Raw genomic sequence first — 26,754 nt, forward strand, 5'->3', positions numbered from 1 at the left:
CGTCCGTCTGCGGATGGAAAGCGTACTAAGATTCAGTTGAGATCCCAATGCCTTTTCTAAACTCCTCCAAAACCTTGAGGTAAAATGAGGATCTCTGTCAGATACAATACTGATAGGCACGCCATGTAAGCGGACTATATTTTCTATATATAATTAGGCAAGCTTCTCCATAGAGTAACTTATCTTGATTGGTATGAAGTAAGCTACCTTTGTCAGTACTTCTATGATCACCCAAATCGCGTTCATGCCCTTCCTGGTGTTGGGCAGATTTGTCACGAAATCTATAGTGATCCTTTCCCACTTCCATTCAGGTAAAGGAAGTGGCTGCAATAAACCATACGGTCGGTGTCTCTCTGCTTTTATCTATTGACAGGTGAGGCACTTGGACACGTATATTGCTATGGTCTCCTTCATTCCCATCCACCAGTAATTCTTCTTCAAATCCTTGTACATCTTCGTACTTCTGGGGTGGATTGTATAGGGTGAGTTGTGCGCCTCTTTAAGAATTCGTTCTTTGACATCAAAATCATCAGGCACGCACAATCTATCTCAAAACTTCAGTGCGCCATCATGAGCCAAAGAAAAGTCTGGGTCCTTATGGACACCTTGTTGTACTTCCCAAATGATCTTGGCCAGCTCAGGGTCCAATGGTTGCTTCACAATTACCTCTTTTCGTATCGATGGCTGTAGGACCATGGTTGCTAATTGCATAGCCGTTCCTTCGATCACGAGTTCCAAATCAAACTTTCGAGCTTCTTCTATCAACCACTCGCCAACAACCCCCCCCCCCCCCCCCCCCCCCCCCCCCCCCCCCCCCCCCCCCCCCCCCCCCCCCCCCCCCCCCCCCCCCCCCCCCCCCCCCCCCCCCCCCCCCCCCCCCCCCCCCCCCCCCCCCCACCCCCCCCCCCCCCCCCCCCACAACTAAGGAAGCGAGAGATGCATCTGAGATTTTTTGCTTAATGCATCAGCTACAACGTTGGCCTTATCAGGGTGGTACTTGGATTTCACAGTTATAATCTTTCACCAATTCTAACCACCGCCTCTGTCTCATGTTCAGCTCCTTCTGGGTGAAGAAATACTTCAAACTTTTATGATCGCTGAAAATTTCACTCTTTTCACCATATAGGTAATGCCGCCATATCTTTAACGCGAAGACTACCGCTGCCAACTCTAAGTTATGAGTGGGGTAGTTCTTCTCGTGTTCCTTTAATTGTCTGGAGGCGTAGGCGACTACTTTACCTTTCTGCATCAGGACACCACCTAGTCCTATCCTAGATGCGTCAGTGTATACCACCATTCCTCCGGTACAGTCCGGAATGGTCAGGACTGGAGCTATCACCAATCGGTTTCTCAATTCCTGAAAACTTTTCTCGCATGCTTCATTCCATTTAAATTTGGCTCCCTTCTTTGTAAGTTTTGTCATGGGTGCCGAAATCCATGAGAAATTTTCAATGAACCATCGGTAATAATCGGCCAAACCTAAGAAACTTCAAATCTCAGTGGCACTCTTCGGAGTCTCCCACTCGAGAACCGCTTTTACCTTTCCTAGATCCACTTTGATGCCATTTTCAATAACGATGTGTCCCAAGAATCCAATCTGGTGAAGCCAGAATTCATATTTACTGAACTTGGCATAAAGTCGGTGTTCTCACAACTGCTGCAACATGAAAGTAAGGTATCGAACGTGTTCTTCCTCATTCTTGGAGTACACCAGGATGTCGTCAATAAATACAATGACGAACTTATCCAACACATCATGGAATACTCTGTTCATCATGTCCATGAATGCTGTCAGGGCGTTGGTTAGTCCGAATGACAAAACCAGGAACTCGTAATGTTCGTATCGGGTTCAAAACGTCGTTTTGTGAACATCACCGCTCTTGATCTTTAATTGATGGTATCCCGACCTAAGATCAATTTTGGAGAAAACTCTTGCTCCTTGTAACTGATCAAATAGGTCATCGATGAGCGGCAACAGATATCGATTCTTGATAGTTAGCTTATTCAACACGCGGTAGTTGATGCACAGCCGCATACTACCATCCTTCTTCTTAACAAACAGCACAGGTGCTCCCCAGGATGATATGTTGGGTCATATGAATCCCTTCTTCAGCAGGTCTTGAAGTTGAACTGGCAACTCCTTCAATTCGATTGGCGCCATTCGATATGGTGCCTTGGATACCGGTGCTGCACCAGGAATTAGATCAATCGTGAACTCTATGTCGCTGTCAGGCGATAGCTACATCAGATCTTCTGGAAAAACATCAGGAAATTCTCTGACGAGTTCAAGTTCTTCCAAGGGTTTTATCTTTGCCTCCGTGTCTATCATAGTGGCCAAAAAGCCTTGGCATCCATCATCCAGCAACTTTCGTGCCTGGAGAACTGATAGGGTTATCCTCCTGGGTTTCCTTCTTGGTTCACTTTGATAGGTGAGGATTGATCCATCAACCATTTTGAACACTATTTTCTTCTCTGCACACATGACGTTTGCACCATAGGTGGACAACCAATCCATGCCTAGTATCACGTCAAAATCCTTTATATCCATCTTTATCAACCATGCGATTAGATTCCTCCCACAATCTCAACCTGACCAGGGTCGTAAACCTCCTTCAAACTCACGACACTACCCGTCGGTGTGATAACTACTAACTCGTGCCCGATGTCTCTCGGTTGATCTTTCATCCACTCATAAAAGTGGTAGAAACTAAAGAGTGGGTTGCACCCGAGTCGAATAATACTCGTGCAGGTATGGTCGAGACATTCAGGGTACCTAGGGTTTGTAGGTAATTTAGTTTAGATGAAGTAAGCCAGTTATTCCCTATAATTTAGTAGTGTTCAGCAAACTTACCGGTCAATACATCGGGGTTCGCCTCTGCTTCTTCATTCGTCATTGCAAACACCTTTCCTCGCGTTCGATTGTCCTGTGGCTGAAAAGGTCTAGCATAGGGCTGATTCGGCGAGTTGTTGCCATACCCACGCGATCTGCAATCTCTAGCCATGTGCCCTTCCTTATTACACACATAACACTTATAGGGTGGAATAGCAGGTGTTGAGGCTTAGCTCACTTGACTTGTTTCTGGTCGGGCCGGCGAAGCTGCTGTTGTCGCTTGACTCATAGTCGATTGACTAGGTCGATTGCATGTGGGGCGGAAAGGATTCTGACCCACGTTCGGCCTACAATACGGAGTCGGACTAGGGCTTGAACTTGTTCCTCAATAAGTTTTATTTGGCCACCCAAAAATTTAAAAATTATTTGGCCTTTTGTTCACCCCAGGCGACGTCACAGCCTTCTTTCTTTCTCCTTTTCTTTAAATCTATCTTCCATTTTCTTCGCTTTGTCAACCATCTGAGCATAATCCCAGATGTCCATGATTGACAATACTGATCCGATCTCAGTCTTGAGTCCTTTCTCAAATTTCTTTGCCTTACTAACTTCCCCTTTCAGATGCTCTCGGGCAAAATGAAACAAGTCTTCAAATCATTGTTGGTAATCCAATAGCGACATGGTTCCTTGCACCAGTGCGATGAATTCAGCTTCTTTTCTGTCCCTGAAACTCTCTGGGAAGTAGTTCTTGAAGAAAACTTCTTTAAATTGCTCCCACGTGGGGTTCGGGTGAGTAGCTTCCAAGTTAGGTTTAGTAGCTTTCCACCAAACTTCGGCTTCATTCTGCAACTGATAACCCGCACATATCAGCTTCTGTGCGTCCGTGCACTCAAGTACTTCAAATGCCTTCTCTAGGGCACTGATCCACCGTTCCGGCTGCATTGTCTCAGAAGTTATTTTGGAAAATACAGGTGGTTGGAGTTTCTTGAATCTCTCCATAACCTTGGTGGTAGAGTTCTCCGCTAGGTGTTGAGGCACAGGTGGTGGAAATAGTACAGGCCGGTTGGGTGGTGGTGGTGGTGCTGCGCATTCATGCATCATAGTTGCAAATTGTGTAGACATCTGACCAAGCAATTCTTATTGTTGTTGCATGGTCCGCATCATAATGGTCATGAATGCAGTCACATCGTCGGCTGCCACATTTGGCTGAGGTGCTACAGTAGTGGCTTGTGCAGCAGCTGGTGCCTCTGATGAAGCAGCCGATGCCTCAGAATTTTGAGCCTCAGTCCCATTAGGTAGCTCAACCTCCGGTATAACACGAGGTTGTTTCCCTTTGCAACCACCACGAGAACTTCTAGTGTTGACCATTGTGGCTTCTCTTAAAAGGGGAGCAGGTTCAATATTCCAATATCGCTCATCGAGGTCAACAATTATTTCCTAGGTATTACAAGTACAAACCTAGTCCATAGTTCTAGTGAACTTCATGACCCGCACCAGTAAGGTGGATTGTTAAATATGTTATCTTTATTCATTATGAGGTATTTTCTTTCATTTTGTATTTTGTTTCTCTTCTTAAATATTTTATGTAATGGTAGGCTATGCATGACACTATATGAGAGATTTCAAATTTTTAGATAGAAGGCTTTTAATTATTTACCTGGTCTAACAGGCAAGCAATTCCAGCTTCTTCCCGGTTACAAACTCCATCGCAAGTAGGTACTCTATGTTGGCTCTTACTTCTTCAGCTAAGGACATAAAATAGTCTCGCTCTCCCGGTCCACTAATGGCAGCAAGGGCTAAATAAAAGTCCAACCGGTTCTCGGCTCGAGGTAGCACTAGTCGTATCCATCTCAGTCTTTCTCGTAGCTGTCTAATATAGATCATGATGCTGGGGTCTCCAGCCCTGGCTGAGGTAATATGTCCTGTCATAGAAAATGGTTCTAAGCATCAGGTTATACTTAATTAGAAGAATTAAGTACATGTCTACTAGAATTTAAATGACTAAGAATCAGTAAAAATATACTTGGGTTGGCTCGAGGTACCTTAGCGTCTAAAGTGTTTTGATTGGCTAGACAACCTATTAGATCCTATTCTTGGCTGACTTAGACTTTGGATGGGGTAATATCTACGCTCCCTACACATCTTAAATACGTATTACAACAAACCTACATATCTATGGCCGGTTTTGCATAGCAACACTCCACTCAGTTCATACATCACAATATCAAGCACATAATAATTAAATATTACACACACCAATTCTCATAAGTATGCATATATGTTTATATATTTTAGGTACTTATATTAAACATATAAACAAGGATTTTCAATTCCCTACGTGTTTTACTAAAATCCCCAAGTAGAAGTTGTATTCCCTTGATTTCATGAAAATTGTGTTTGTTTAGTTAATTATTTATTTATATATTTTTTTTTATAAAGCATTAGTAAAAATCTTTATTTTTATCTTCAACAAAGCTATTATAGGTGAAGTCCAAGTTCCCATGTGTCAAAAGATCAAAATCAGCAAAAATGCATTCACTGGGCGATGTCTCTGGGCGTTGGATGCATCGCCTAGTGCCATCGCCCAGAGAATTGGGGTGCAGGTATATGAGTCTGAGAGGGGCCCATATCAGTCCTAACTTCTTCTAAACTCCTCTAAACACTTAGAGAGAGTCCTTGGAGGGTAGTGTGACTATTCCCACACCAATTCCTCACATTTCTTCGAGTTCTTTGCGAATCCACGCGTGCCTAGGTAAGGATTCTTGATTGCTTTCACTATTTTGCTCTTTCTTTTATTCCATCTTGTTTTAGCTAGGGTTTTTTGTTAGATTTCCTTACCCTAACTAATTTTTTTTCCTTCTCTCTTGTAGCAAAATGTCTACAAGTCACCGCACGGCTAGGAAGTCCGTGGCACAGAAGAGGCTACGAGTGGAGAGTGATCATTCTTCATCATCATCATCCACAGTACCACCATCTTCACCTAGGGACAATTCATCGTCGGAGGAGCCCGAGTTTGACCGGTTCCTCTTCTCTAGGTATGAGCATTTTAAGGAGTGGGACAACTTTAAATCCCTAAAAATTGTAAATGGCTGGGTTGTTCGGGTAGATGACTTTCACCAATATAGTCTTTTTGCTAGGTTCAATGCCCTAGGTTGGGCCTCTATGTTGACACCTACCGAGCCTTGTTATCCTAACTTGGTTCGGTACTTTTACTGCAACTTGGTGCCATCTGGGGCATAAGAGTTTGGACTATTGAGTAGAGTGAACGGAGTGGATATTAGGTTGACCACTACCTCACTAGCAAGGATATTGGGGCTGCCTGATACTGGAGAGAGGTGTTACTACAAGCCTCGAGTTGATATTTCTGAGATGTTTTCTTTGGAGACTAGGAGGATGGTCTTCAAAGCACTGACAGGGTCTGAGAGCACACCCAAGTCTGAGGCTTCCTATAAGCCTAGTGCTCGAGTGATTAGTAGGTGTGTAACCTACAACATCTACCCCAAGGGCGGCAATAGGGGTAGCATCTCTATGATGAGGGCATATATTACATACTATCTACTGGGAGCTGGCAGAGGGGGTCCGATCATAAACCTCCCGTACCTATTACTCCAGGTTATGTTATATCATGCACAGAACCCATCTGATGGGAACCTTCCATATGGGAAGTTCCTTACTTCAGTCTTCCGGGACTTTGAGGTTCCTTTGAAGGGCAAGTATGTGGAGAGGGACAGATCCAGGCCTATTGATAAGACCTTGATACTGAAGATGAAAGTGCTAGGGGAGGATCCACCAGAGGATGAGGAGCAGATAGAGATGCAGCAGAAGGATGAGGAGCTAGAGGTGTAGGGTGGCGATGACCATGATGAGGAGCTGAGAGATATTGAGGGAGACATCTAAGGCGAGCTTGGAGAGAGGCAGGGTGTTGATGAGCAGGATGTGGGTTAGGGCAACTTTGAGGGTGTTGGCACACAGTTCACAGACTTACCTGCCTATGAAGCGACGGGTGCTACTAGTTCTCAGGTTCCAGGGCCTTCCGAGTGGGCGCAGATGATGTTACATTTCCAGGGCCTCAGTACCCAGCTTTCTGACATGGCGACTAGGATGGATCGCGGCTTCACTTTATTGGAGAGCAGGGTAGGGTCTGTTGAGCAGCGCTTGGACTTTTGGGATAAATTCTACCGTGTTGACTTGCACCATTTACAGCCTCCTTCGAGCGACTTACCTCCATCGGAGTAGTTCTTCTGACCAGCTCTGGTGTCTATGCTACGTGGTTCTGACTTATCTTTTTTTTTTTTAGCTTATGTATTTTTCTTTGTTCGAGATGTATCCAATTTTAGTTAGTTTTTTTTTTTGTCAGCTTATGTAACTATTGAAGTAATACTTCCAATCAAACTTATGTAGTGGCTCAGCCACAGTTATCTTTAAATTTAATGGTAATTTATGCATCTTTTTATTTAATTGCATCTACCTCCCTTGTAGCTTTTAGTTATTACTTATTTTTGTGTTGGTAGCTTATTAACCTTAATTTGCACCCTATGAATGTAAGAAGAGCCTCACGCTTTGATACCAAGCTCTGTCACACCCCAAACCACCCCCTGGGAGGATTAGGTAGGTGACCCGAATTATATAATGGCAATCCACCAAATCCCACGGATCTAGAAGCAGTTATTACATTCACGGTTCCACATTCATCACATTACTTCAGGTAAGATCAGAGTGCTGCAGATAAACAATAATTGTAATAAAAAAGAAAGTGTAGCAATACAGGAATGATAGTGTTATATACATATATAAAGTGTTCTGAAGCATTCCCACCCAGATACAACCCACAACGAGAAACTAAGCTGACAAAAGCTAAAAGAAAGAAAGATATACATACCTATATGTACAGGGTGAGATAACTCATCCCCCAAAAACAAAGTAAGTAGACTACAGCAGAACCACAAACAAAACAGGTATAAACTCCTAACAAAAGCAAAAAGGAGTCCCTAAGACAAAATGCATCAGGTGCACTCTTCAATGGTCTTCATCAATGACCACCGAGAATGCACGCATCATCGGCATGACCTCCGTCGGGGTCCACACCAATATCATCATAACAACCAGGGCTCTCCTCCTTGTAATGAGCTTCCATGCCACAGCGGCATCGATCTGCAAAATCATCTAAAGAAAATAATGCATAGCAGATGGTGAGCCCCACTGAGCTCGTGAGAAAAACATATCATCATGCATGCACATGCAACCACATTCCACATGATCCTACATGATATGCAAGTCCAGATTATTATTAGCCACCTAGCAATACAACTAAGTTAAGTCAGTGCTACTACAATCCCCAATACATGTATCCCTGGTGCGGACTTTGTTACCCCTTCCCGTGATACACCCATTGAGTTGTCGGAGAGGACCAGTCAACTCTAGCATTCGTTTACCAAGGTCAGCCCGACCAGCCCTCTATGATTAATCTGTAGGGCAATCCATTCCTTTTCTCTTTCCTTTTCATTTCTGGCATATAGCCCATAATCACCATTCCGGTGCAAACACATTTCTTTCTTTTCATTTCTTTTCTTTTCTCATATACACATATGGTCACCCTCACAGGCATCCAACACCTTAACCCCTGTTGGCAAGGGTGCGTAGCACGGGTGATGAAACTCTAACCCCATGTCTATATGGCATCGTATGAGTCGGGTGGTGTCAACCGCATCCCATTCTACGGGCTACCACAAGCCTCATTTCCAAGCAGACTACGGCATCTAGTCTAACATTCACAATCATCAGATAATATTCACAGTGTTGATCAACAGACAATCCTTGTTCAGTAATTTGAGTAATTGAACATAATTAAATAACACAACATTTAGGATTTAACAATTATTTGCTGGTATACAGTTACACCTGCATATATGATAATACTTCACTCACCTGGGTCTGGTTCTAGGAACTCGGTTGCAAATTCAGTTCCAACAACAGTTTGATTGTAGACCTCGAACGCGGGATCAAATCCTGGATGTAAATCAGAAATTGTCATATTAAGTTTCCAATCTGTCTCTGGTAGTCCTAGGGTTAACCTAAGCTCACTGGGTTGACTCGGTGTTCAGTTGGTCTTCACTTAGAACTCTCAGTGCCTTACACTGGGCCTTAGGCCTATGTCCTGGTGCATCATCCAGAGATGGTGGCCTAGGGGTAAAATGGTCATTCTTAGTAATTGTACCTGACCCTAGGATATAATAGGCTTACTATGCTGCCCTCAGCTTGACAGTGCTGCAGGACCAAGCATAGGCAGGGTTTCCATCAACTGCAGGGCCCACTTGGGTTCCCAAGCTATACCTTCATAAGGACTGATGTGGGGAGGGACATTTAGGTAATTTCCCACCTTCCCACACAGCACCATGGCCAATGGATGAGGTTCCCTAAGCCAGATCAACAATTCTGCCAACTTCCATTCACTGGGCGATGTCTCTGGGCATTGGGTGCATCGCCCAGTGCATCGCTCAGAGTCTTCAAATCGACAATGGACTGAGATCCCAAGGTTGCGGCTCATGGCCAGTGATCAAATCATCACCCAATGCATGTTAGGGAATAAGGTGGCCCCTGGGGCAATCTTCATTATGGTCCATTTGGATTTTCCACTGGGTCCACCACTTGGCTGCCAGAGGCTGCCCAGACAGCCCAATGAATAGTATCACAGGGTTTTCTCCAGTTGCAGATCTGGATTTTGGTCACATGCAAGGCTGTAAACAGATGTAAAATGGTGTTCTAGGGCTGCTTCCACCTAGGGCTTGGTCCCATATAGCCAGGGCTTGCATCCAGGGTTCCAGACAGCCAAGCAACTGAGCATCTGGCAGTGCAGCTGTGCACAACCAGATTTCGGCTTCAAGAACAACATATCAGACTTATAAAATTAACTAAAAATCTCAGATCTCCCATGCTCTATGCTTGCATGGTAGATCTCGATCCATCCATAGCATTTCTCATCTATTCTAGCCTACCAAAGATCAGAAATCCATACAAAATGCAGGAATAAAAGGAGGCAGCAGGTATAGGCATGGAGATGTATACCTGAGCAGAGCTTGGGTGCCATGAAAATCAGGGCCCAGGTGTGAGAGTAGCTCTCCCCCTTCCTTCTTCTTCCTCTCTTCTTTCTCTCTTCTTTCTCTCTTCTTTCTCTTCTTTTCTCTCCCACGAAATGAGCAGTGCCGCAAGCTCAAAATGAGCCTAAGGTTCATCTATTTATAGGCCCAACCCCCATTAGGGTCTATTTGGCTGCTAAGGCCTCTTCTCAAAATGCATTTTTAACTGCATTTACAGCCACTCTGGGCTCTCTGGTGGGGTCCACAGTGAACTAAGGGTATAAGGTGGTCCCTCAGACTCCCCTCTATCTATGGAGGGTGCCCATGTCCATTATGGGTGGTCCCCATAATTTAAAATTAATTTATTCAGCTGTTTTGCACACTGGACGATGTCTCTGGGCCTTGTCTGCATCGCCCAATGCTATCGCCCAAAGATTCCAGCAAGGCTGAATCTCAATGGGGCCCGCGTAGGGGTTTGACCCTTGGTCAGGGCATTGTCCCCACATAACATTTAGAGGATTTTACATACTTTTCCAGAGGTGGGTCCCATAGTTATGGGGAGGAGAGAGATTACCTGGAGTCCAGGCCATACATAATGCTGTGAGCTGTATAGCAGTAGGGATCAGCTATCCATCTACTGACAGGCATGTAGGATGATCCACACAGGGTTTCTTTATCAATCCAAATCACTGGAGTGATACTCCATAGTGTTCTTGGTTGCCTGGTTAGGGGTTCCTGTCCTTCAATCAAAATTCCAGCCAATCAGGAGCAGGGTTTGACACTAGAACTAGGATTAAGTCCAAGGGCCCTAGAATCAAGGGATGGTACCTTCCTTAGGTTGTACATTTGGTAGTGAGTTGTACAATCACAAGGAGTTGGTGCTTGCCTTCTTAATGGTATGTAGATCCTCACCAATGAGGCTACCTCATTATGTTCAACCAGGGTTCAATGCACCATAGTGTACTGGTAGCTTTAACCTCGGGTTCGGAACTTCCAACAAAATTTCAAATTAGCCCGCATTTTTGGGCACGGGTTTAACATTCCCCCAACCTTATAAAAACTCCGTCCTCAAAATTGGACGTGTCTGGGGGTTCAAGTAGATGAGGATACTCTGACCGCCTTTCATTTTCTCGTCAATTGGACACTCCTTGATTGAGCCGACCATCCCACAGTACCTTTACAACAAGATACTCCAGTTGTGGAGATTGTGCTTCTCCCATCCCACATTCTCTTCGGGTTTCTCTTAACGGGTTATGGCAGTAGTGAGCCTAAGTGGTTCCTAAGTCAAGACATGAGTCGAGTCCGGGAGGTACTTCTTCAACTACCTCCATGTATTTTGCCTAATAATCTATACTTCTATGGCTTTGGGTTGCGTGGCATAAGTCTACACCGTCTTTCCTACACGGCTCTTCCTATGAATACTTTAACTTCTGGTTTCCCAATATCTAATCTCAACTTTAGGATGAATCGGGATATTGATGAAATCCCTATTATTCGCTCCCAATAACGGAGGGGACATTCGAGAACCCCATTACCTCCTTCATACCTATTGTTAAGCAAGGTTTTGTCGGATCCTTTAGTTCCAGTTTCTTCCTGTTCTTGGTTATACTAATACCCATTTCCGTCCTTGTCACCAATTTAAATTCTTCACCTCTGTTATTCACTTCCAACCACCTAGTATACTTCACACTTTCCTGAATCCTTCCTAGAATGTTCTATTCGTTTGGTTTATGGTATAACGCTTTACCAAGACCTAACTACACACCTACAGTCTTTTATCGTCCTACCATAATCTACATATGAATATAGAATTTCCAAATGGACAGGGTCTATAATCTTCATTTAATTTTCCAACGTTTCAAATAACAATGCTAACCACCCATTTGTGTTATAAGTTCTTCGAGGGCACCTTCCTTGCAATAGCAACCTCAGTAGAACGAAAGAGTGTGATGTGCTGCAATTAAATAATACTCAACAAGTGAGGACGATACGGATAGAGTACCTATTATTATTCCGAATTTGCCTCAACTTCCCCTATGGTCAAGGCATTTACTTGCCCTCGAACTCTGTCTTTGTGGAGCTGGAAGGCCGAGCAGCAAATTGGAATGGTGGATATGGATTGTATCCCCGGCTGGCACACTCTCTCGTTATGTGTCCGAATTTGTTGCATAGTGGTTTGGTGAGAGGCCTGACTCACTTGAGTCGGCCGAGGAGGTTGAAATTTTTGCTCCATTTCTGGCCTACTGTCCTGTTATGGCTGCTCCGGGTAGATGACATTCAAATACGGCACGAATTTGGCTCCCCAATACCTACAATCCCTGGACCTATGCCCCGATCGATTGCAGACATAGCGTCGGTTGTTTGACTTAGATGGCCGGGCCACAGCGGTGAATTATGCCGATTGGTTAGGTCGATTTGCATCCCCCCCGTCAGAGCATGCTGGAGTCGAATCAGGATAGGGTCCTCTAGGAGCCTTATTTGGTTCTCCAGGCTCTTGTGAGTTCATAGGTCTCTTCCCGGACCCATGTTGTTTTATGCCCTCAACTGCTTGTCCGTCTTCCATAGACTTATCAGGTACAGGTGGTGAGTCAGATACAGGAAAAGTCCCTAGTGCGGCATGTGCCTGCTTTGCAGCTTGAAAGTGTGCGTTCATACAAGTCATGAACTTTTCCTGCTGCTGTTGCATTGCAGACAAAATTTGAGTGGTCATATGGGCTAGCAACTCCTGCTGTTGTTGCCGGTTTTGCAATAAGATTTGTTGCAATTGTTGCATGACCTGCATCATATTGGTCATGATGGTAGCCACCTCATTAGCAGTCATACTAGGGGAAGGTGCAGGTGCATGAGCTGGAGGGGCCTCAGATATAGATGCAAGTGGAACTTCTATGTTCTGAGCAACAAGTTCATTGGGAGGATTGACTGGAAGGTTAACAGGAGGACATGCTTCATAAGGAATATTTCTATTGGATCGAGTTTGCACCATGCTTGCTCTCTGAAAGGAATTTAGGATTTATGATTACTTGGATGCAACAGGAAAATTCAATATATTTCATATATTGAGGTGACATTTATGTACTTGAAATATTTGAATAGAACGATTTGGAGAAAGAAATTTGAAATACATGGTGCGATGATCCTAAGGCAGTGTTAAGTAAGATATGCACCAACATACCCCGAATCAGGCACTAGCTTCGGCCTGACCATCGATGGGGTAAGATTTTGATACAGGTGGTATGAGTCTAAATCTATTTTGTTTCCCCTCTTAATTACACAGAAGTCCCTGGCTATCAAGGTTCAACTATAATACAACTGGGTCTATAGGTATCTATGATTTGTTGGTTATCATCTCGAGCTTAAAGTTCAGCTCAAGAGTAGATCTAGTTTTAGAATTGCTAGAATTTAGAGTCTTCCAAATTGTGTTGGTGTTTGTTTCTACTTTATTGGTTGCACTTTCATTTATAATAAGATTGGAAACAGTACTTCTAGTTTCCTTTCCGGATGTAAAAGTTTATACCTCTTCAATTATAAAGTTATCAGTTTTTGTACCTAGCTAGTCTCCTATAGTGTTCTTCTACTTCTTTATTTTGGTGTTTTCTTAAAACTTTTATTTCTTTATCTCTAGACCACCTACCATCCTACTTTTATTGTTTGTGAACGTAAATAGAGCTTCTTGCTTTGATACCACTCTGTCACACCCCAAACCACCCCCTGGGAGGATTTAGGCAAGTGACCCAGACATCCTACGCCATCCGCCAAACCCTAAGGATCAAGAAGCAGTACTTATATGTCACAAACCACACAATGAGGGAGAAGATAATAAAAAGATATCAGAGTGCAATGGAAGATCGAACTACCCATAGATGATCTATATCACTTAAAATAAAATCCCAAATACCTATGTTATACCATATACATATCCATTTATGTTCAATAAGTACATCATCTTGGTAATTACACTTCTTAAAAGAAAGAAACTTAAATCATAACAAAATCGTCGCTAAGCAACGAGATGAGGAAGATTTACAATTCCATCGACAGCTTCCTCGCCCATTGGCAAACCAGTACCTGCAAAATCAACTAAAAGAGAATATACAAGAGTGTGAGCTCCACCGAGCCCGTGAATGAAATATAAACCATGCATGCGCATGCAAGCACAACCAAATGAGTCCTACATGAGGTGCAATTCATTTTATTTATTAGCCACCTAACATCACAACTAAGGCGGGTTAGTGCTACTACAATCCCGAATACATGTATCCCTAGTGCAGGCCTCTAGCCCCTTCCCGCGATACACCCGTTGAGTTGTCGAAGAAGACTAGTCGGCTCCTGCATTCATTCCTAGGTCAACCCGACCAGCCCTCTATGATTAACCTATAAGGTAACCGTCAGCATTTAGCTCAATTCTTTTCCCTTTTTTTTTAATTATACTGTGGCATAAAGCCCGTCATATAACTCATAATTGAATTATGGCTTAAAGCCCAGCATATAGCTCATAATTGAATTGTGGCTTAAAGCCCAGCATATAGCTCATAATTGAATTGTGGCTTAAAGCCCAGCATATAGCTCATAATCACATTTCTTTTCCTTATTACGGTTTTAAACCCGGCATATAGCTCATAATTGAATTGTGGCTTAAAACCCGGCATATAGCTCAAGGATTGTACGGTCGCCCCCACAGGCATCCAACACCTTAACCCCTGTTGGCAAGGGTGCATAGCATGGGTGATGAAACTCTAGCCCCATGTCTATATGGCATCGTATGAGTCGGGTGGTGTCAACCGCATCCCATTCTACAGGCTACCACAAGCCTCATTTCCAAGCCGGCTACGGCATCTAATCTAACAATTCCACATATAAGCATTATCATCCATTTCCAATGTTCATCAGATAAGATTCAGAACTTAAATAAGAATATAAAACAATTTAAAGTAATTAAAGATAGTAAATATTGTTATTGTTGTTGTCATGACCCATCAGTCATGTTACACCTACACTTATGGTGTAATTCCACTCACCTTGGTTTGATCCTACTGGTTCAGTTGTTTGTTCAGTTTTGGCTGGTATCTAGCTGTGCACCTCGAGTACAGAATCAAATCCTAAAGTTTTAGATCAGACATGTGTTATTAACATTTAAAATTTCTCTTGGATGTCCTAGTGTTGATCTAGACTCACTGGTCTGACTCGGTGCTCAGTCCGAGATCAATTGGAATTCTCTGGGCCTTGCACTGGGCTTTAGGCCTATGTCCCGGTGCATCATCCGGAGAATGTGGCTAAGGGTCAGTAGGGTGTTTTACCACTGTAGTACATGGTTCAAGGTCCCAACAGTCTTATAATACAGTCCCAAGGTCAATAGTGCTGCAGGACCAACATAGACAGGGTTTCCAAGCCCTGCGGGGCCCACTTGGTTACCCAAGGTATACATAATTGTGGACAGATGTGAGGAGGGGTATTTTGGTCATTTTCCACCCCCTTACACTGTTTATAGTCCATATGTGGAAGCCCCTTGGTCTGATCTGCAAAACAGTCCATTTTAATTCTCTGGGTGATGTGTGCATCGCCCAGTGCTATCACCCAGAGAATGCTTAGAATGTGAACAGGCTCATTTTCTTGGGTTTTGCACCATAGGCAGTGCCTTGATCGACCCTACATGCATGTTAGGTCATTGTGGACCTCATGGGGAGTGGTTTGCACTGGCCCACTCGGATCTTGACCTAGACCCACCACCTGGCTGCCAGGAGCTGCCCAAACAGTCTAGTGAATAGTAACCCAGCTGTGTTTTAGCATATGGGCATGGATTAGGCTGCATGCAAGGGCAAATTCACATGTATAATCTTTGTAGTATTCTGTCCCTACCAAGATCCAGGCAAGGGCTAGCCTGTATGCACAGATCCAAGCCCAAACAGCCAGATATGGGTGCAATAAGGCAGTGCAGCCAGGCACAGAGACTGATCTCACTCTCAAGTGAACAACAACACTAAAAACACATGAATATACCTCAAATCTTCCATGCAACATGTTTGCATGTTGGATCTGAGGCAGCTCATGGCAGCCCCCAGCTGTTCTGGGCTGCCAATGGCCAGAAACTCATCCAAACAGCAGAGATCTAAGCAGATGAACAGAGAACAGCATAGCAGCACATGGAGGTATAGTTTGATACCTGAAATGATGTAAGATGGCTTCTGGGACAGATTAGATGCAAGGGTGAGCTCCTCACCTTCTTCTCCTTCTCTTTCCTTCTTCTTCTCCTTCTTCTCTCTCTTTCCTCTCTTTTCTCTCTTCTCTTCTCTCCTACGATTTCAGCAGTGAAATAGGTTCTAAAACAGAGCTAGGGTCCTCTATTTATAGGCCATCCCTCTACTAAGGCCTGTTTGGCTGCTTAGACCCATTTCAAGAATGTATTTTTAGACTGATTTTCGATCATTCTGGGCACTCTGGTGGGGTCCACAGGGGTCCAGGGGTATGTGGTGGCTCCCAAGACTCCCTTCAGCCTATAGAGGGTGTTCATGGCCAATATGGGTGGTCCCCACACATCTGCAGATTAAAATACTGCATTTTTCCACTCTGGGCGATGTCTCTGGGTGATGTGTGCATCGCCCAGTGCTATCGCCCAGAGAATTCATTTGCAGAATTTGTTTGGATTGAAATGAAATTTCAGTTCATTTAGAGACATAATTGGATCATGGTTCCTTCTAAGAAAATGAAGCTCTATGAATCTAGTTTCTAGAAAAATGGGAATCAAAGGAAATGAAGACTGGATTATGAAGTTATATTATTTTTATTATACAAAGGTCAATCTGTCAAGACACCAGGATCTGATTTTGACAGCAACTTGAAATGAAGTTTTAGCTAACTTAGAGACATAACTAGGCAATGGTGTCTTCTAACAAAATTCATCCCTATGAGTCTAGTTTTCAAAAAAATTAAAACCAACACAAATGGAGTTTGGGGGGTGGAGTTATATCATTTTAACTAAGAGAAGGTCAATCTGTAAATTGGTAGAATTTCATTTATGATGGGATTTAAGATGTATGTATGGAATTGGGTTCTCATCATCAAATCAATCATGCAAATTGATGTTTGGGTCTAAAAATGCTTTATTAGAATATTTAAGGTGATGGGGGTCATCATTAGTTTATCCTAGAACTAGGATTAAGTCCAAGGGCCCTAGAATCAAGGGATGGTACCTTCCTTAGGCTGTACATTTGGTAGTGAGCTGTACAGTCACAAGGAGTTGGTGCTTGCCTTCTTAATGGTATGTAGATCCTCACCAACGGGGCTACCTCATTATGTTCAACCACGGGTTCAATGAACCACAGTGTACTGGTAGCTTTGACCTCGGGTTCCGGACTTTCAACAAAATTTCAAATTAGCCCGCATTTTTGGGCACGGGTTTAACACACAATCCTGCACGGGATACCGAGGATAAATATATACTCCCTGTATCTTACCAAGGATAAAGGGAGTAGGGGGAAAATGATACACCACATTCTGTGCCCTAATCTTAACCCTACACGTGGCCAATCTTGAACCGCAAGTAAGATCGAATCAGAAGTATGCCAAAGAAGAATCACGCTCACGATGGTTATGGGGGCAGGCCCACTAAGGTAGTCGTATAACCAAGTAGAGGTCCCACGTGCACTTCCAAGTATCCCAAGATTCACCAGATCCCGAGAACTGAGGAGGATGGCAGTTAGAGTAGGATTTTCCTAAATCCATGCTCCCAAAAAAGGAAAGACAAAAAAGGAAGGATTGCCTCAGATCCTCCCTAACCATTATAAATAAGGAGAGTTCAATACTCAATAAAGATATTCAGTTACTTCGCAGTGCCAACTGTGTTTTTCCCAATTTCTTCTAAGCTCTGAATTAATTGGACAGTTGTGTTCTTGGAGAATATCTCTCTAGCAGATTTCTTCGCACAACAGGAGAAAATATCAGGTAATATATAAACTCTTCTTCTATGTGTTCTCTGCATGTATATGGTTTACAATTGGAACCTCATGCAAGGATTTTTATTTTTTGTATTTTTAATTTTTTTTTTTTTTTGCCTTAAACAAAGGTTAAGCAAGGAGGTATGATTGGGATCGTTATACATGCAATGTGGTATGAACCACTTAGAGATACCCCAACAGATCACGTAGCAGCTGGACGGGCTGTTGATTTCTTCCATGCATGGTAATCAAAATCCATTATTCTACATTCCTCACCTATGTGTGGTTGTAATAAGATGGTGATTTTAAATAAGTGCTATTACTACTAATAATGGCTTGTTGTTTTTGATCTCTCCAAAATCACTCTTCTTGTGTATCTTGTTAATTATAACACTTTCTCTTTGTTATAATAGATTGTTTAGTGAGTTAGAATTTGTATTCTACTTTGTTGGATTTATGTACCCATCAAACCCAATTTAAAAAATTTAATAGTATATAAAATTCTTCTTAATAAATTTGGCCGTTTGATTGTCCTATGCTTATGCCATAAATTGTTCCCAACTAGGGAGAAAACTCGGTATTTTTTTCATGTGGTTGTCACATTGATGGGAATTGTGATTCTAAACACAAATGTGAGTGTTCATAATTGTGTATATTGAACAAGAACACTTATGAGTAAATATTATTATTTATTAATTATTATATCTTGAAGATTTTTCAAAATAATTTTGTGTTTAATCTATAATCGAGATTCTCTATATAAGATATTTTGATGGACTAGAATGGTGGTAGTAATTATTTTCTTGCTCGTAGGTTTGCTATTATGCGATATTCTTAAATGGAGGGACTAAACCATAATGAAAATATTTCTTTGGGAACTTCATTACTATTTCTACTTAATACCATCCTAATGCATAATTATCTTTATTTAAGAAATAAAGATAGGGATAGATGAGTAGGATCATTAAATAAGATCTCACCACTTGGCAAGTTGTGTGGTATAGGATTTTAGCATCTCAAAATCTCTAATTAAAGTAGTAGGGAGGGGAGAGAGATACCTCTGATGCACAAGAAACAAACTTGCTCTCCCTCTCCTCCCTCTATTTGTGAGTTAGGGTTTTGACCCCTTGTGAGTGTAAGGAGTTTTTTGTTCTGTATCTTGTGCAATTGTTGTTCGAGGGATTCCGTAAGATGTTTTTTGTTCCATATCTCGTGCAACTGTTGTTCCGTATCAACAAAAAATATATTCACTAGTAATATATTTCTTTGGAGAGTTTATGATGGTGGACTGTTAGGTAATGTAGGTCCCTCTTGTTCTAGTTAGAATCCCCTAATGTTGCATAAGGTATGACTCATATGGATTAAAATTTTTAATTTAACACCTTAATAACCAACATAATCATCACGCCTTAGATGTAATTACATTGAGAATATATAGCTAACTCTGAGCCCAGGTTTTTTTTTTGTTGTTGAATAAGTCTTTCAACAAGGGAAAAACTATTAGGAAAATGGTCCTCCACTCTACTTCTTCCAAGTCATCCCTATGATGATGTTTTGATGATAACAAATAAGACTTGGACTAATGCTTGTGTTCTAAGTGTTTTAGAGTCAAAGCATAGCATCAAGTGATGGGGAGCATATACAAGTGTTCAAAGACCACTTTCAAAGAAGATTAAAGCTTGAAAGTCAAAGACATATGTTTAGAAGCTTAAAGCATTGAAGAATTGAAGACTTTTGATTGAAGACTTTGTCTATTTACAAATATGTAATTCCTATTGCTTCTTGAGTCACATTCGATGTAATGCACACACACACGCATGTATCCATCTAGAATGACCTTAGGAGAATATTCAAACTCCTGATCATGTGACCAATTGGGTTTGAAATACCCAAGACAACCCCTGAGGAAATTAGACTAAATTATACTGTAATTGCCCAATCTGGCATATTGGATCCTAATCCGGCGTACCGGATTAATGGGTGTCTCAGAGAAACACCTCCAGTAACCCCTTTACCCATGCTGGATAAGGATCCAGCATACTGGATCCTCTCTTTGGATCCTCTCTTGGGTGTATTTTGCCCTGATCCGGCATATCGGATCCCAATCCAGCATACCGGATCAGTGCTTGACTAATTAATTATGACCGTTATTCTCCTATCTCTTAAGGAAAGTAGGTAATCCGACATACCGGATTCCCATCCAGCATACTGGATCACTTATAGTATGTGGGATTCTCTTCTTAATTGGATTTCTAATTGGTTCTAAGCCTCTAGCCTATAAATACCCTCTTGATTAGTGTTCTAAACACTACAACAATCATCAATCAAGAGCTCTAAGCAATCAACCACTCCCTTGTGAGATTATTCTTTCAAGATCAAAGATCGAAGAAAATTCAATCTCATTCTTGCTCCCTCATGGCATACTTGCATCCAAGCTACATTGACTAAGAGGTAGCACTCATTCTACTAAGTTTTAAGGTAATCCTAAACTACTTAGTACTTTACTTAAAATTATTGTTGAGCCCTCTTGCTCCAAATCAAGAGAAGAAGTCCTCTTGCTCATTTCTCAAGAATAGTCATTTGAGTCCTCTTGCTCAGATTTTCAAGAGTAGTTGTACGAGTTCTCTTGCTCACTCAAGATTCGTTATAGTGAATTCTCTCTAAGGTGAGAGGAGTGGACGTAGGCACATTTTGGCCAAACCACTATAAATTATTTGTGTCTTTTTACATTGCTTTTCTTTACTCTTCTCTATCTTTATTGTTTGTTTTTATTTTCGCATAGTTATTTTAATTTTCAAACCTACACCTATTCACCCTCGCTCTAGGTGAATTCACAATTGGTATCAGAGCAAGACAAGCATATGCTGAAGGAGAAGATCGTTTATTTCGGGCTAGGGAATGCCGAGCAAATTGGCATCTCTACCAAGCAAGAAAGATTGAAGAAGGACGTGAAGTGGATGTGTTTTCTTTCAATAGCATTCGTCTCGAAGACCGCGTTAAGGACATCGATTGGGAACCCATTCTCAATATGGATGACCCTTGCTATCCAAACCTTGTCAAGTATTTCTACACCAACCTCTACTTCAGTGGAGTGGAACAAGACTTGAAACTTCATTCTTATGTGAAGGGAACTCACATAGACCTTTCTCTTGATGATCTTGCTAGCATTCTTCACATTCCAAATGATGGCCCCTGCATCTTCTAGACTCCAAAGAATACCAATTTTGGTGATTTGATCAACCATGAAGAGATATACTCATCCATCCTAAAATAGTTTGATCCAAATGCCAGAACTGTTGTTGTTGATCGCCTTCGTCTTATACCTCATGTCATCTCTTACATAGTCCAACACAACATTATTCCTAGGGGTGGTGATAGAAACAAGTGTCTTACGCCACAAGCTTATATCACTTATTGCATCTACACCAATAACCCTACCAATCTTCCTTACTTCATCATGCGATACATGGAATCTTGTACTCATCCTCATAGGAGCACTAACCTTCCCTATGGTAGGCTCCTCACTTGTGTTTTTTGGGAGTATAACTTAGATCTTGATCGTGAGGAAGTGGCCCTTGTTTCCCAATACATCACTCGGAATAGTTTTCATACAATAGCTATTCCTCCTCCTTCCGATGTGTTCGTCGAAGAAGAATTGGGAGACCAAGTGCCTCCTCCTTCTTTTGCTCGAGAAGGGATACCGGCATCTCTACACAATTGGGTGTCAAGCATTGATGAATACATGGATGAAGCCAACACTTGTATCATGGAACTTAAACTTGGACAACAACGGATTCAAGATGATGTTGCATCTCTCCGCGATGATGTGAAGACTGGCTTTAACAACATGTATCTGCCCCAAGACAAGATTCTTAACTCTATTCAAACTCTTGCTCTCAATCTTGGACATCTTTCTCTTGATACACCAGGAGCCACTCCACACGGAGTTCCACCGCCGTTTGCCGGTGCATCCAGTTCTATTTCACCTCTTTCACCCTTTGATCCTCCTGTTTGATATGTTTTGACTTTCTTTTTGATACTGCCAAAGGGGGAGAAGTATATTGTGTTTGAAAGCTATAATGGATAATGACTATGGTCTTATAAAAAAATTTGCTTGGTTTAAAGAATTATTATTATTCTTGTCTCTTATTCCTTGCATATATTATTGCTCTCCATTATTTATATCTTTTGTGGATTATTTGTCATCATCAAAAAGGGGGAGATTGTTAGGAAAATGGTCCTACACTCTACTTCTTCCAAGTCATCCCTATAATGATGTTTTGATGATAACAAATAAGACTTGGACTAATGCTTGTGTTCTAAGTGTTTTAGAGTCAAAGCATAGCATCAAGTGAGGGGGAGCATATACAAGTGTTCAAAGACCACTTTCAAAGAAGATTAAAGCTTGGAAGTTAAAGACATATGTTTAGAAGCTTAAAACATTGAAGACTTTTGATTGAAGACTTTGTCTATTTACAAATATATAACTCCTATTGTTTCTTGAGTCACATTCGATGTAATGCACACACACACGCATGCATCCATCTAGAATGACCTTAGGAGAATATTCGAACTCCTGATCATGTGACCAATTGGGTTTGAAATACCCAAAACAACTCCTGAGGAAATTAGACTAAATTATACAGCAATTGCCCAATCCGGCATATCGGATCCCAATCCGGCATACCGGATTAATGGGTGTCTCAGAGAAACACCTCCAGTAACCCCTTTACCCATGCTGGATAAGGATCCAACATACCGGATCCTCTCTTGGGTGTATTTTTCCCTAATTCGGCATACCGGATCCCAATCCAGCATGCCGGATCAGTGCTTGACTAATTAATTATGACCGTTATTCTCCTATCTCTTAAGAAAAGTAGGTAATCCGGCATACCGGATTCCCATCCAGCATACCAGATCACTTATAGTATGTGGGATTCTCTTCTTAATTGGATTCCTAATTGGTTCTAAGTCTCTAGCCTATAAATACCCTCTTGATTAGTGTTCTAAACACTACAACAATCATCAATCAAGAGCTCTAAGCAATCAAGCACTCCCTTGTGAGATTATTCGAAGAAGATCGAAGAAAATTCAATCTCATTCTTGCTCCCTCATGGCATACTTGCATCCAAGCTACATTGACTAAGAGGTAGCACTCCTTCTACTAAGTTTTAAGGTAATCCTAAACTGCTTAGTACTTTACTTAAAATTGTTGTTAAGTCCTCTTGCTCCAAATCAAGAGAATGAGTCATCTTGCTCATTTCTCAAGAGTAGTTGTACGAGTTCTTTTGCTCACTCAAGATTCGTTATAGTGAACTCTCTCTAAGGTGAGAGGAGTGGACGTAGGCACATTTTGGTCGAACCACTATAAATTGTTTGTGTCTTTTTACATTGCTTGTCTTTACTCTTCTCTATCTTTATTGTTTGTTTTTATTTCCGCATAGTTATTTTAATTTTTGAACCGACACCTATTCACCCCCCCCCTCTAGGTGAATTCACAAAAACAATTAGACTAAGAATTTGATTCCACTAGGCAGAAAGCCAAGTTAGCCAAACAATGGAGAATCAAAACACAACTATGACCACACCAAAATAAAGAAAGAAATAAAAAATAAAAATTAGTAAACATCTTCTTAAAGTTATTTATGTTTTCTTCAATTATTTTCTTTTGAAATATTTATATATTTTATGTTTGCAGGATAGTGGACCCCATAATGTATGGTGATTATCATTCTAAAATGCGTGAAATATTGGGTCCACTACTACCAATATTCTCACTTGAAGAAAACGAAAATTTGAAAAATAAATTAGACTTCATTGGCTTGAATCATTATATAACCTTCTATGCACAAGATTACCTGTTCTCTCGATGCAACTTTGTGGCTTCACAAATTGATGCATTTGTGAACCCCACAGCAGAAAGAAATGGTCGTCCTATTGGAGAGCCTGTAAGTGAAAAAAAAAGTTAAGTTGTGAATATATTTATTTTAAACAAATTAAGTTGTAAAATGGGTAAGCTTATTTTGAAAAAAGAAGAAGAAAATTCAATAGTTAACCTACAAGGCTCAACCACTTAGACTTTTTTATATAAAAAAAATTATTTAACGAAGTCCAAAAATTAGAACACCCAAGAGGAAGAGAATGAAGGAGAAAAAGAGGGAGAGGGCGAGGGGGAGTCCAGCCTGGCCCCAAAGAAGAGAGGCCACCACAACAAAAATATTAGATGGGAATTACAAGAAGGAAACCGAGATTCCCTAACATGTAACTAAATGAAAGTTCCTGGTAGAATCTGGGACACTAGGGATTTTAGGATCAAGGATACTTTTGATTTCAAAACCTATTGTGTCCCAAATGAGTTGGTTCGTTCTTGACTTTATCGACCGCTACTTCAATTGAATGGGTATAACTTGCCGCTTTTTTTTGGGGGGTGGGGGTGGGTTCCAACATTCTAGGTTTTGGAGATGAATCTTTTCATTATTAGGTTCATTATTTGACTAATCATAGTGTATCCCTTGAAGAAAAAGAAAAAGAAAAAGCAAAATGAAGCACCTTTTCTACCATTGTCAATGCCGTAAAAAATTGATTATAATTCTTTATTTATCATTTTGATAAATTTATTATGTATCTTTAATGATGTGTTTTCCCCTTTTTAGACAGGGATGCCAGACTTTTATATGGTTCCTTCTAGCATGGAGAAGGTGGTCATGTACTTCAAAGAAAGATATAACAACACTCCAATGATGATTACTGAAAATGGTATGATATGCTAAAATAGTTAGCCTATGTTTATCTTTTTCATATAGATCATCTTTATAAATGATTTGTTTAATTGGACCATTGCATTAGCATTCCACCTCTATAAGCAAACTAAAGGAGCTATGAAATGAGCATCTTAGAACCTTGGCTCTTCATTAAACTGCAACTGTAAGATCTAATCATCACAATTGAATAAAACTTATGCTTTACTTATATTGCTTATTGTTTTTTTGCCCCTTTTCTTTCATGTTTCAGTTTCTAAAATTGTATTTCATCATTTATATATGCGAAAAACCCTATATATTGGGTGGGGGATTGCTAATAAGGGTGTCAATCCTACAATTTGGTCCGATTTCTGTTGTGTTAAATCAGTTTGGGTCTGTTACTAGGTCAACCAAAGATTAAACCGTTAAATAAATTTTGACTTTGATCGATTTTAGTCTGGCTTCTTATTGATATTTTTGGTTATCGATTTGTAATCGGGCTAGTAATGGATTCGGTAAGACCTAATTTCGATTTTACAAGTATACATAAGGAAATCAATGGGGAATTTTTTTTTTTTTTTGTGTTTTCAATTTCTTATCGGATTAATAACGGTATGGTTTCAATTTCTTATCAGGTTCAGTCCTCTTTTTTATTTCGGTTTCTATTGGTTTCATAAAATCAACTCAAAACCAAACCAATAAGGACTCGGTTGGTCCAGGCTAAATCGATCAGCTTGGATAGGTTTGACCGATTTAATTAAAATTTGACACCCTGAATTGACACCTTTTTCTACTTTCCTCTATGAAGAGAAATATCAATACTCTAAAAATCCAAGACTATGTTGCATGTCAAAATATAAACAACTGAAAAGTACAAGGGTTCATTGACATACATGGGTTGTTATATTATTGAATTTAAATTTAAAATTTGACATGTGATTTGCATATCCAATGCTCCATATATATTCCTCATGACCCTTTCACATGTCACAAATAGGAATTAGACCAAATAAGGGTTTCTAGTCGATATAAATAGAGTAAAAACCCTTGGATATCTTTCATTTTTATGCACAAAGTCATAATTCAAATGGTATGCATTTGTGCACATACATACACTTGTAACTTAATAATAATAATACAATACCTTGTTTGTAGGGTATGCTAATGCAAGCTCTCCCGATTCTTCTGTCGAGGACTTTCTCAACGATACAAAGAGAGAAGACTTTTTAAGTAGCTATTTAACTTTGCTAACTAAGGAATGAGGTACGTTATCAGTATTTAACAAGAACATATCTTTTAATTCTTTAGGAGATGGCAATTATGTGTACAATCATTTAGGGACTAAGATTAATAAGCACCAATAGCAATGTTTTCCTACACAACTTGAATCCAACTAAATGCCACCTTTTTATTTTATTTTATATTTATCATTTATTTTTATTTTTTTGGTCAGATCGTGCTGAAGGCTCAGAAGCCACTAGAGGTGACAGCCCAAGAGGGAAACTATGGTGGCATCCCAACTCCGAGAGGAGAGGGCGGCCAATGGGGGATGGGAGGTGGAATAAAGATGTGTCCTATTGCACTGGCAGCCACCACCATGCCAAGAGCCGCTTCCCCATATTTATTGTTTATTGCATGGATGTTTTTCCCCTTATTAATCCTCGCCAACTCTTGCTGATCATATTTGCAGCAATGGAGCTAATGTGAAGGGGTACTTCATATGGTCTCTACTCGACAATTTTGAATGGTCAAATGGATATTCTTTACGATTTGGGATTCATTATGTGAACTACAATACATTGGAGAGAGTACCAAAATAATCTACAAAATGGTGCAAGAAATTTCTAAATGGAGTGAAGATGGAGGAACCAATAGGCAGTGACATTAAAATTCGACGTGTTTTATCATAATCAAAAGTGACTTCTACAAAAATTACTTGCAGTTAGTGTTGGATGTAACATTTATGTGTCCATCAAACCCAATTTAATTTGATTAAATTAATTAATTTAGTTTTATTTAATTATGTGTTTGTCACAATTGTATATTGCATTTGCCCAATTCAAACCGTTTTGTTCACAACTACGGATAGATTTGGGTAATCTGTTCTATGGTTGCTATATTTTACATTCGTACAATGGTGATTGGACCAAAATATAAATATAGGCACATTTCGTGTTGAACATGAT

General features: G+C 41.0%; 1 pseudogene; it reads left to right on the forward strand.

Moving 5' to 3' along the window:
• LOC122655129 overlaps positions 1-26,478 on the forward strand; it is a 57,850-nt pseudogene extending 31,372 nt beyond the window's left edge.
• Positions 26,479-26,754: the final 276 nt, after the last annotated feature.

The sequence above is a fragment of the Telopea speciosissima genome, chromosome 3, assembly GCF_018873765.1.
Source record: "Telopea speciosissima isolate NSW1024214 ecotype Mountain lineage chromosome 3, Tspe_v1, whole genome shotgun sequence".
NCBI classification, from domain to species: Eukaryota; Viridiplantae; Streptophyta; class Magnoliopsida; order Proteales; family Proteaceae; genus Telopea; species Telopea speciosissima.